A 10,345-nucleotide genomic window follows, 5' to 3' on the forward strand; every position below is an offset into this window, starting at 1 on the left:
TAGATTGATTAAATATTAATTATCAAACCTCCATTATTGTAAAAAAAAACAAATATCATTATTTTCCTATAAAATTTCATGGATAATAATTATTTTTGTAAAATAACAACTATTTCTTATACTAATTTTGAATAAATAAAAAAAATCATTGAAAAAATGAAAAATAATATTTATTTTTTTGAGGTTGTTTGAAAAATATAAAATAATCTTTTATTATTTAAGGAATGTTGATATTTAGCAAATACAAAAAAAAAATGATAAAAAAAAAGAGAGTAGAAAGTTAGGCTAGGGTGCACGCATGGCCCGTGTGTAGCCAAGAGCTCCTTTTTTCGTTAAACAAAATGACAGATGAAGCAAAGTCCACGAATGACTAGCAATGCCACCGTGGCAGCTTCCGATGAAGCACAGTCCACGAATGACTAGATTGTTGTTCCAAAATTTACTTAAGAAGTTACAATTGACTCATTATAAGTTCCTTTAGTTTTTAAAAAATGTTATTTTCATCTAAAACTTTATTGCTCTTGTTTTTTAGTCCCTGATTTGAGGTTGTATAGAGAAAGTTACCTGATCTTATTTCACCTTCAAAATTAAGGTTGGATTATTCTTTGAGTTATTTAACGATATAAATAAGTTTATTTAAATCTAAAAGGTGTTTTTCCATGAAAAAATAATTAAAAATAAAAATTTACATGTAAAACACCTCCACCTCGATTTTTTAAGTTGAAATTTGGATACAAGAGGTGACATGTAACTTTGAGTTTTTCTTAAAAGGACAAAAACATGAGTAGATGATATGTCATTTGTTCCTAAAAAAAAAAAGACCTAAACGCATAGGTTTAGGTTGGCAAACTCATGTGCTTAGGCTTTTTTCTTGTATTTTTTTTTTGTTCTTTAAGCTTTTTTCCAATTTTATTATGTTGGATTTTTTTTTAAAAAAATATTCTTCAATATTTGTTTAGTTTCTAATTGGTTTTCATGACTTTTTTATTTTATTTTATTTGAAGTTAATATGATTTCAAATAAATTTTTAATTTTTGGTTTATGCTTGATTTTATAATATTTATTTAAACATTGATGAATTAAAAAAAAATCATAAATGCCCGAATACTACTCTAACCTAAAAATAATGTCCACTAACCCATCAAGTTACAAGTGACACCCACTATTTTGTTAGTAGATTATTCTAAGAGAGGGACACTTAGATTTATCTTGTCGGTTAACCTATATAGCCGAGCAATCCAATCATAAATTTCTATCTCCATTAATCTTTATTTTTTACATCAACATTATAGTTTTTATATCCTGTGCAGTGGTTAGCATGATTCAAGATTTGTATTATGTGTTTTGACTGGATCACAGAACCATTCAAGATTGATTCTTGGTATTTTTTAATAAAATAAAATATTTTTATTTTTATTATAAAAAAATAAATAGTTAATAAGTAGCAATTTGTTTTTTAATATGATGTTATAAAGTCAATTAAATTACCAAATCAATTTATTAGATCACTTACCGGTTGCCTCGTGAGTTGGAAACCGTCCTACTCCATTATTTTTTAGTGACTAGGTGCTGACGTGGGATGTCTAGCTAATAAGTTAATGTGTCAAATCGACAGAGAAAAACCCAAAAAGACAGCTAATAAGGCTCTCGATTGATATCTGGTTTTTGCTCTAGTTTGGAAACAAAATGTATGATAATTATTTTATTTCAATTTTTTTTTTCTAATGACAAAAAAGCAATCCCTTGAAATGGGAATCCATGCATCCGCACATTAGCTCGTGGGAAATTGTCTTCATTGGAACGTGAAGATGGTGCAGAGAAAAGGTTCATAAAGTATAAATAAGAAAGTGAAATATACTTTAAAGCAAGTTGGTAGGTAAGATTTTAAAATATAATTTATATTATTATTTTATTACATCATCAAACAACGTTAAAATCAAACATGTAAACATTAGGTGCATTGACGTTGACAATGCGAGTCACAACAAAGTTTATAAGGTTAGATTGATTGGTGTTCGGTATATGACGGGGGACATCACACATGATTCACAATTCTTTATTTATTTATTTATTTATTTTGAAAAATTGGATTCGTCGGTGTTTACTTTATAAAGACTGTATGCTCTAATCATAATGGTCTTCGTTTATAATGTAAAATCTCTTTCTATATATTAAGATGCCTGTAACAAATATTTATATATAAAATCTTATGTTCAAACTCGTAGAAAAATCAAAATAATTGACTCCTTAAGGTTTGAGAACCATGGAATGATTGGGCCCACCCATTATCTATCCAAAATTAGAGAAATTTGAACACGCATTAAAAAAACATTGCAAACATTTGGAATCATAAATTTATTTATTTTTCATGAACCAGATGTTCAAATAACTTTGGAGTCTTTTCTTTTGCATGTGATTGATTTTTTCATTAAAGTTTAGCACATATTTATTCCTGTTTCTCTTTGTTAAGTCAGGGTTAATGGCGGAGCCTCCTCGTCTGGCTATTAGAAAGTAAAAAAAATAAAAATTTACAAAGAATAATTGTTTAATAAATGATAATAGGAGAACCAACAAACTAACTAATAATATGAACAACATAAGTAATACCTAAACGAGTAATAGTAAAATATATCAAGCTCCCAACAATAATACGGTATAAAGTAAGATTTGACAAAGGTAAACCATTAAAAAAAATATTTTGTGTTAACCTCAATTGGAATACTTACAGTCTTATTATTAGTAAGTCTAGCTCGCTCAAGAAGATCTACCACATATTTTGATTAAGAAAGAAGATAACATTTGGTAAGTTGGTTATCTCAATATCCAATAAATATCGCAGAAGACCTAAATCTTTCATTTCAAACTGTCTAGCTAACTCTGTTTTCAAAACTGAAATACCATCTACATCATCACCAGTAATAATCATATCATTAACATATAAAGACAGAATAATACAACCTACATCAGTGCACTTAACAAAAAGAGCAAAATCATAACTATTAGAAACAAATCTAAGAGAATATATTACAATATAAAATTTCTCAAACCAAGCACGAGGTGATTGTTTAAGATCATATAACGATTTTTTGAGCTTACAAGCAAACTCAAAAACATATTAAACACTAGAAAAGGGGCGTCATATAAACTTTTTCTTGAAGATCTCTATTCAATAATGCATTTTTAACATCAAGTTGAGAGATATGCCACTAACAAACCGACGCTACTACAATAAGAGTACGAATAGTAGTCATTTTTGCAACAAGAGCAAATGTCCCCTCATAACTCATACCACATTGTTGAGAGTATTATTTTGCAACCATCCTAACTTTGTATTATATGTTTGAGATTAAATCTTGTTCCATGAAACTATACTCTGATAACATGTTAATCAATCCAAAAAAATAAAGAGAATTATAAAAATAAAAGTAGAAGAGACTAGGGTTTCATTGATACTGCATGATATGATCACAATAATCAAAAGAAATAAGTATAACCTAAATATAAAGAAATTATATATAGGTTAAATTGAAAAAAATATATTTTATTTTTAGTAAATAAAATAAAATAATCCTATATTTTTTATTGCATGATAATATTCTTTTTTCCTAAAAGAAGATGTTTCATAAACTCTAGAAGTAGAAACTTTTTTATCAAATGACAGAAAGCAATCCCTTGAAACGGGAATCTATGCATCCGTACATTATTTAATTTGTGGGGAATTGTTCTGCTTGGATATGGGAAAGATAAAAGCGAGGAAAAGCTTCATAAAGTATATATATAAAAAAGTAATTAAATGAGCTTTTGCATTTGGCATTAGTTAAGGAATTAAATTGATGGGGTCGTCACCAACGATTCACAATATTTCTGCTCGATTTATGCATGAGTTATAGAAGTGAAAAAACATAATTAAAAACCTGATTAAATCAAGAAAATTAAATTATAGATAAAATTAATTTAAAAAAATTAAAAAGAAAATCAGTTTAATTCAATTTCAATTTGAAGAGATAGAAACCAAGCGAATCAGACCTCCACTGATCCAACAAAGCCTACAATAAACCAACTATATAAACATTGCAAAATAGCATTTTTGATTTTAAAATTCTAACCTAAAACAAAACAGAAGTAGCCTCCCACACCAATATTTTTTTTATTACTAGAAAATTGATAGATATAAACAGACAGGCCGATAAAATATTTTCATCGATAGATTGCGGTGAATTTTTCTAACTGAATATGCCCTAACAATATTCATCGCTAAACACCGACAAAAATATTTTCTTTGTATGTACCAAGAAAATTATAATAAGAGAAAAAGAATGAAAAAAAACCAAATAGTATAACGACGTATTATTTTTACAAATAGACATGCCGCGGATTTAAATTCGTCAATTAAATTCATTTACCTTAGTAATATTTAATTTATAACTTGTCAAGCGACTTTCCTCCTTTCCTCCCTCATTTCTTTTTATTTCTTTATTTTTCCCTTCAACAAAAAACACAACCTTTCCCCTAATTTTATTACAAATCAACCTCTCATTACAAATCCAGTCACACCAGCACTCAGTTTGTCAGCATTTCTGTTATAATTCAAATTTTATTGAGGATTTCTGACTTCAAGTAAGCAAAACTATCTATTTTTTATTTAAACTCAATTTTATAATGTTAATTTTTATTGTATATTTTTGTAATATATGTATTTTGTTTGGGTGCTTACTTGTTTTATAGTTTTTTCTATAAAAATTTGTTGTATGAATGTATGATTTGTACATATTAGAGCTTATTTGAAATTTTATAAAATTGATGAAATTTATTTTGAATTTATAACTTATGTGTTTTGTGATCAAATAAATAATGATCTGTTAACGAGTTTATTTTATATTTTATCAATTTTTTTAATAGGTTTTTCCATCAATGAATCCATTAATAAAATTATTAGCAGCAAACTTATTGACAGAAGACAAATTACCAACAATAAGTTTTTTAATAGATTATTTTTGTCATGAGCTATGAAGAAAATTAATGCTAATGGACTTCAAGTACAAATATAACCACACAAAAAAAACTCCGTTGGAAATCTAAAAATTCTGCTAAAGACTCTATCCCAACCAGCAAAGCTAACAACAAGCCATAACCCTCCTCCATTGCTCTTACTTAGCACAATTCATAACACTACACCACCACCCTCTCTCCTCTCTCTCTCATCTAAAATTATTATTATCACTAATATTATCATCATAATTATTAATATTATCACTATTATTATTATAATTACAACCATTATCACCACCACAACTATTATTATTATTATTATTATTATTATTATTATCACTCGCTTAACTATTATCATCATTAATATCATCATCACCACCATCATCACTATTATCATTATTTATTATTATTATTATTATCAACATTATTATTATAATTATTGAAAAAATAAAAACCTTGAATATGATTTGAAGGATAGAATTGAAAACTACAAAACTTTTGACAAAAAGGCCAAGGAAAATAATAAAAAATTAAAAAAAGAAGGATCAAATATAAATCATTATTATTATCATTGAAAAAATAAAAAATTATAAACTTGATTTGAAGGATAAAAATTTAAAGTAGTAAATTTTTTGACAAGAATATAAAGGAAAAACATTAAAATTAAAAGCAGAAGGATTGAATCGAAACATATTATATATACAAATTACAAACCAAGAGTTAGATTGAAAAAAAAAATCAAAACTTTAACATAAGGAGAAATGACAAAAATAATAAAATCAAAACTAAAAGGATTGGGTTTTAAATACCAATAACAATAAGGACTATAGTGTTTTTTTAGGGGTAGGAGAGAGAAACAACCAAAAAAAGATCATCGACAATAAACTAACAACATTTTAACTACACGCACCATCTAAAGAGTAGACAACAAAGAATAAAATAATACGAATAAAGCTTATTTTTTATCATTAGAAGCCGCCACATTTGTCGTTCAAAGTACACAGAGGCTCCCACATGTAGGCATGTGTTGTGCATGCACCATCAACTTTTTTCATTTAAAAGAAATATTATTTTTATGTTAAATTATATCACTACCCTTAATAAAACTAAAAATTAACAAAACAAACTGAGATAAAAGGATCATAATACCTCTGACCCTTAATGAATTAAATTTCTTGGATATAAGGGTACATGTGTAATTGTACTATGTATTAAAAAATAAAAATACTTAGATATCCCTACCTGAAACAATTGATTTTTTTTTACTCTTCGAGGTATTTTGGTTATTTTACTATTCATTGAAATGTTAGACAAAAATAGCTCTAAACAAATCAATAATGAATAATACATCATGTGAAAATACCAAAACACCCTTGGTTTAAAGACAATCAATTTTTTTAGCTAAGACAATAAGCATAACTTCATTATTGTAGTGAATAGTGAAACATGTCTATTACTATAGGGAAATTACCTTTCCTTCTAATATATTTGTTATGTGGACATGTTGATTTTACCATTCATTGCTACATAACTATGACTATTGTGCCTTTCAAAGGGAAAAAAAGAAGGAAAGTTATGAGTAGGGGGTATTTTGGTCTTTATGATAACCCATTAGTCATTAATGATTTATCAAGGAGTATATGTGTCTTTTGATTTGTATAACAGTAAAATAACTTCAATACTTTTTTGATAAGAAAAATTAAGCTATTAAATGAGGATATTTAGCTCTTTTTAATTTTTCAAAATACAAGGAAAAGACAAATTTTCCATTGAAACCAAAAAAATTAAAATATAAGTCCAAGGTCTTTTGGTCTTTTTAGTATTTGTTTTCCATTATTTTCATGTAGTTTGGTCTAATTAATTTTAAAATAATCCACGATAGTTTAAAATTTTAAAAGCTGTGAGTGTTATCGGGTTTCAGTTACTTGCCTTTTCAGTTTTCTATAATATATATCAATCGCATGTGTTTTTATTTTTTATTTTTAACTAATTTCATTTTATCCTCTTGAAATTTATGGTAAATATCAATTTTTAAAAAGTTCATTTTTTTTCATCAATTACTGCACTAATATTTCATTTATTTATTAATAAAGTGTTTTTCTTTTCAGGGAGATAAAACAAAACTAACCAACTGAGATGAGTAATTGCGAGAAAATATTTTTTTTGAAAAGAAATTGATAAAATCAAAGGTACTCAAAAGATAAAATGAAATTAACTTCTTTTTTTCACCCTGTCCCCTTCTAGAATTTAGAATCATAACGTGGACTGTGCTCCACGCGATTCACGTCCAGGGACATGATATGTATGGTCTGCGTTAATATGGCTTCTTGAGCAAATTATTTTCAAGGAAGCAAGTCCTTCATACATGGAAATGGAATTATAATACAGTTTATAAAACGGAACAAGGATTTTTCTGGGATAGGAGGAGGAGGAGGAGGAGGAGGAGGAGGAGGAGACATATGACGCGTCAATCAGGGCTTGCATTTGTCAATCTCAAATATAATTTTGAAAACATATAAATAAACAATCCTTTAAAATTCAAATCAGACTGTTTTTCTTTTACCGTCATTCTTGATTGCCTTCCTTGCGAGAAAATCTTCCATGAAAAGCCAGAAAAAAAGTCACATCCAATGTAACAAAAGTTCTCGGCATGAGAAATAATGTTTTTGGACTTCGTCTTACTATCTGTACACCTTTCCAATCAATCATTCTTGTATGATTTGTTTGGATTCATGTTTTAAAAACATTTATTTTATTTTAAATTAATATTATTTTAATGTTTTTAAATATTTAAATGTGATGATATTAAAAATAATTTTTAAAAATAAAAAAATATTATTTTAATATATTTCAAATAAATTTTTTTATAAAAAACTAAAAAAAAACCCAACATCACAATTCACACTCCATGTAACAAAAGTTCCCAGCAAGAGAAACTATGTTTTTGGAATTTAAACACAACTTCGTCTTACTATCTGTACACCTTTCCAATCAATCACTTTTGTAAGACGTGTTTTTTTATGTTTTTACTTTTTAGAATTCAAACACATCTAGTTTATTTTAATATATTTTTAAATAAAAATTATTTTAAAAAATAATTATAATTATATTTTCAAATAAAATGATATGTGCTTTGACTGTTTTTTTTTTCTTTGAAAAAGCATAAACACAAATGTTTTTTGGTAACGCTTTCCACATCTTCAAGTATCAAAACCTTATAATCATAGTTGAGACCCAACCTAGTAATCTATCTATTTAATAATTAATTCAGCCTAATAATTAAGTTATAGATTAAATGGATTGATCTGGATAAACCTAAAAAAATTAATTTGACATACACTAAAATAAAAATTAGCTTGGCAAAACCTCGCTCAGTTACCAATCATATCAAAATTATTATCTGTACACCTTTCCAATCAATCACTTTTGCAAGACGTGTTTTTTATGTTTTTATTTTTTAGAATTCAAACACAACTAGTTTATTTTAATATATTTTTAAATAAAAATTATTTTAAAAAATAATTATAATTACATTTCCAAATAAAATGATCTGTGCTTTGACTGTTTTTTTTTCTTTGAAAAAGCATAAACACAAAAAAAAAAAAAAAAATTATCCATCTTCTTCTCTTCAATTTTGAAAGTAACATATCGGTTCAAACGACAACAAATTTCTTCTTATTTACCCTAAAAAATCAAATCTTTCACTAACAAAATAGAAAAAAGAGGACAAATTTGGTCAGACAACATCATTTGTTAACAAGAAAAGCAAAACCATCTTCAGGACCCGTGAGATTAGTCAAGGTGCACGCAAGCTGGCCCGAACACCCACAATAATAATAAAAAAAAAAAAGCAAAACCATGCATGCATCAACACATACAGTCAAAACAATCTCATTTTAACAGAAGAAAACAAACCTTTGTATAAATAAATAGAGACGAAGATAGGGCCCCATCCATTTGAGCCAGTTCATTAGTCTCCACACTCCTCCTTAAAAGAACTGTCTCCAGGAGTCTCCTTTAATCTCCTTTAAATTTCTAACCTCAGCAGTCGATTTTGTAGCACAGAAATCTCCACACTCATCGATGCCAGCAATTCAAAAAAGGGCAAGAATAAAAAAAAAAAAGTGAAAGAAGGAGATTCAAACCTTTTTTTAGGAAGAGACAACAATGATCAAGAGTCAAGATGTTTTCTGCTCCTTTGCTCCTCAGCTTTTATTTGTTAATTCAAGTTGATTTGTTTTTCATTAATTAGGTTTTGATTTGTCTTCAATTCTACTTCTTTTTTCTTCAGCGTTTTAATCTTTTAAAAGGTCAAAACAACATCATTTAATGTCTGCTAGTATAAAAAAAAAAAATCGAGTCCTACCCGGGTTTGATTGGGAAGACCGGATCCCGATTCAACCGGATTTAACCGGACCAACTTCCAAATAGGTTTTTACCTTTATCCGGATTGATTTTAAACCCGAATCAGCTGTATCCCGGGTCAATTCATCAGCAATCTGAATTTTAAAACCGTGCTTATAATAGCATCGAATAGACAAACAAACAGACAATTTTTAAAATTGTTGTCTTTTCAATTCCAACTGAAAATACACCACCAAGGACATAAGTAAATAAGTTCTTTATTATTATGAAATCGACAAAGCTTCATGTCTTTTACAAGACATGTTTAACTGCTTACCACGCACGATGAAACCAGGTACTACTAGACATTTATGTGAAAAGAACTAGGATTTAATGAAAAATGGTGAAAAACATATAAACAAACAATTGAAATTAAAAAAGAAAAAAAGAGTTGGAACTCAAAACTTGGGACTCACACCTGCATCTTAATTAAAAATAAAATTAGATTTACATTATTGTGAAATCGGCATCTAATATCAAAATTCACCATAAAACCATTGATGTGAAGATCGGATGAGAGAGCTTTGCTTTCTCCATGGTCCATGATGGTTGGCAATAGTGGATTGTCGTTTTAGGTGCGAGTTTCAGCATTATGAATTTATCTTTTTTCTCGAGGTGACTTGGTAAAACTTGATCAAAAACCTGATTATAATATTTTAATTTTTTTTATTAAAATAACATTGTTATGATTTTAAAAAAATTGAAATTGACTCGAGCGACCTGGTGACTCCGTCAAAATCCAGAATTAGGGCCTTAGACTGGGCCGAGTTTTAAAACTCTGATTGAATCCCATTTTCTTCTTTCTTCTTTCTTCTTTTTTTCATTTTTTTTTCATTTTCTTATAATTTTTAAATTCACTTTTTGCCACTTGTCACAAGATTAATAAACTCCTCCGCACACAACATACTAAATGAATAACATATACTTAAATTGAATAAAAACAAAATATAAA

Source organism: Populus nigra, chromosome 14 (genome assembly GCF_951802175.1).
Source record: "Populus nigra chromosome 14, ddPopNigr1.1, whole genome shotgun sequence".
Taxonomy (NCBI): domain Eukaryota; kingdom Viridiplantae; phylum Streptophyta; class Magnoliopsida; order Malpighiales; family Salicaceae; genus Populus; species Populus nigra.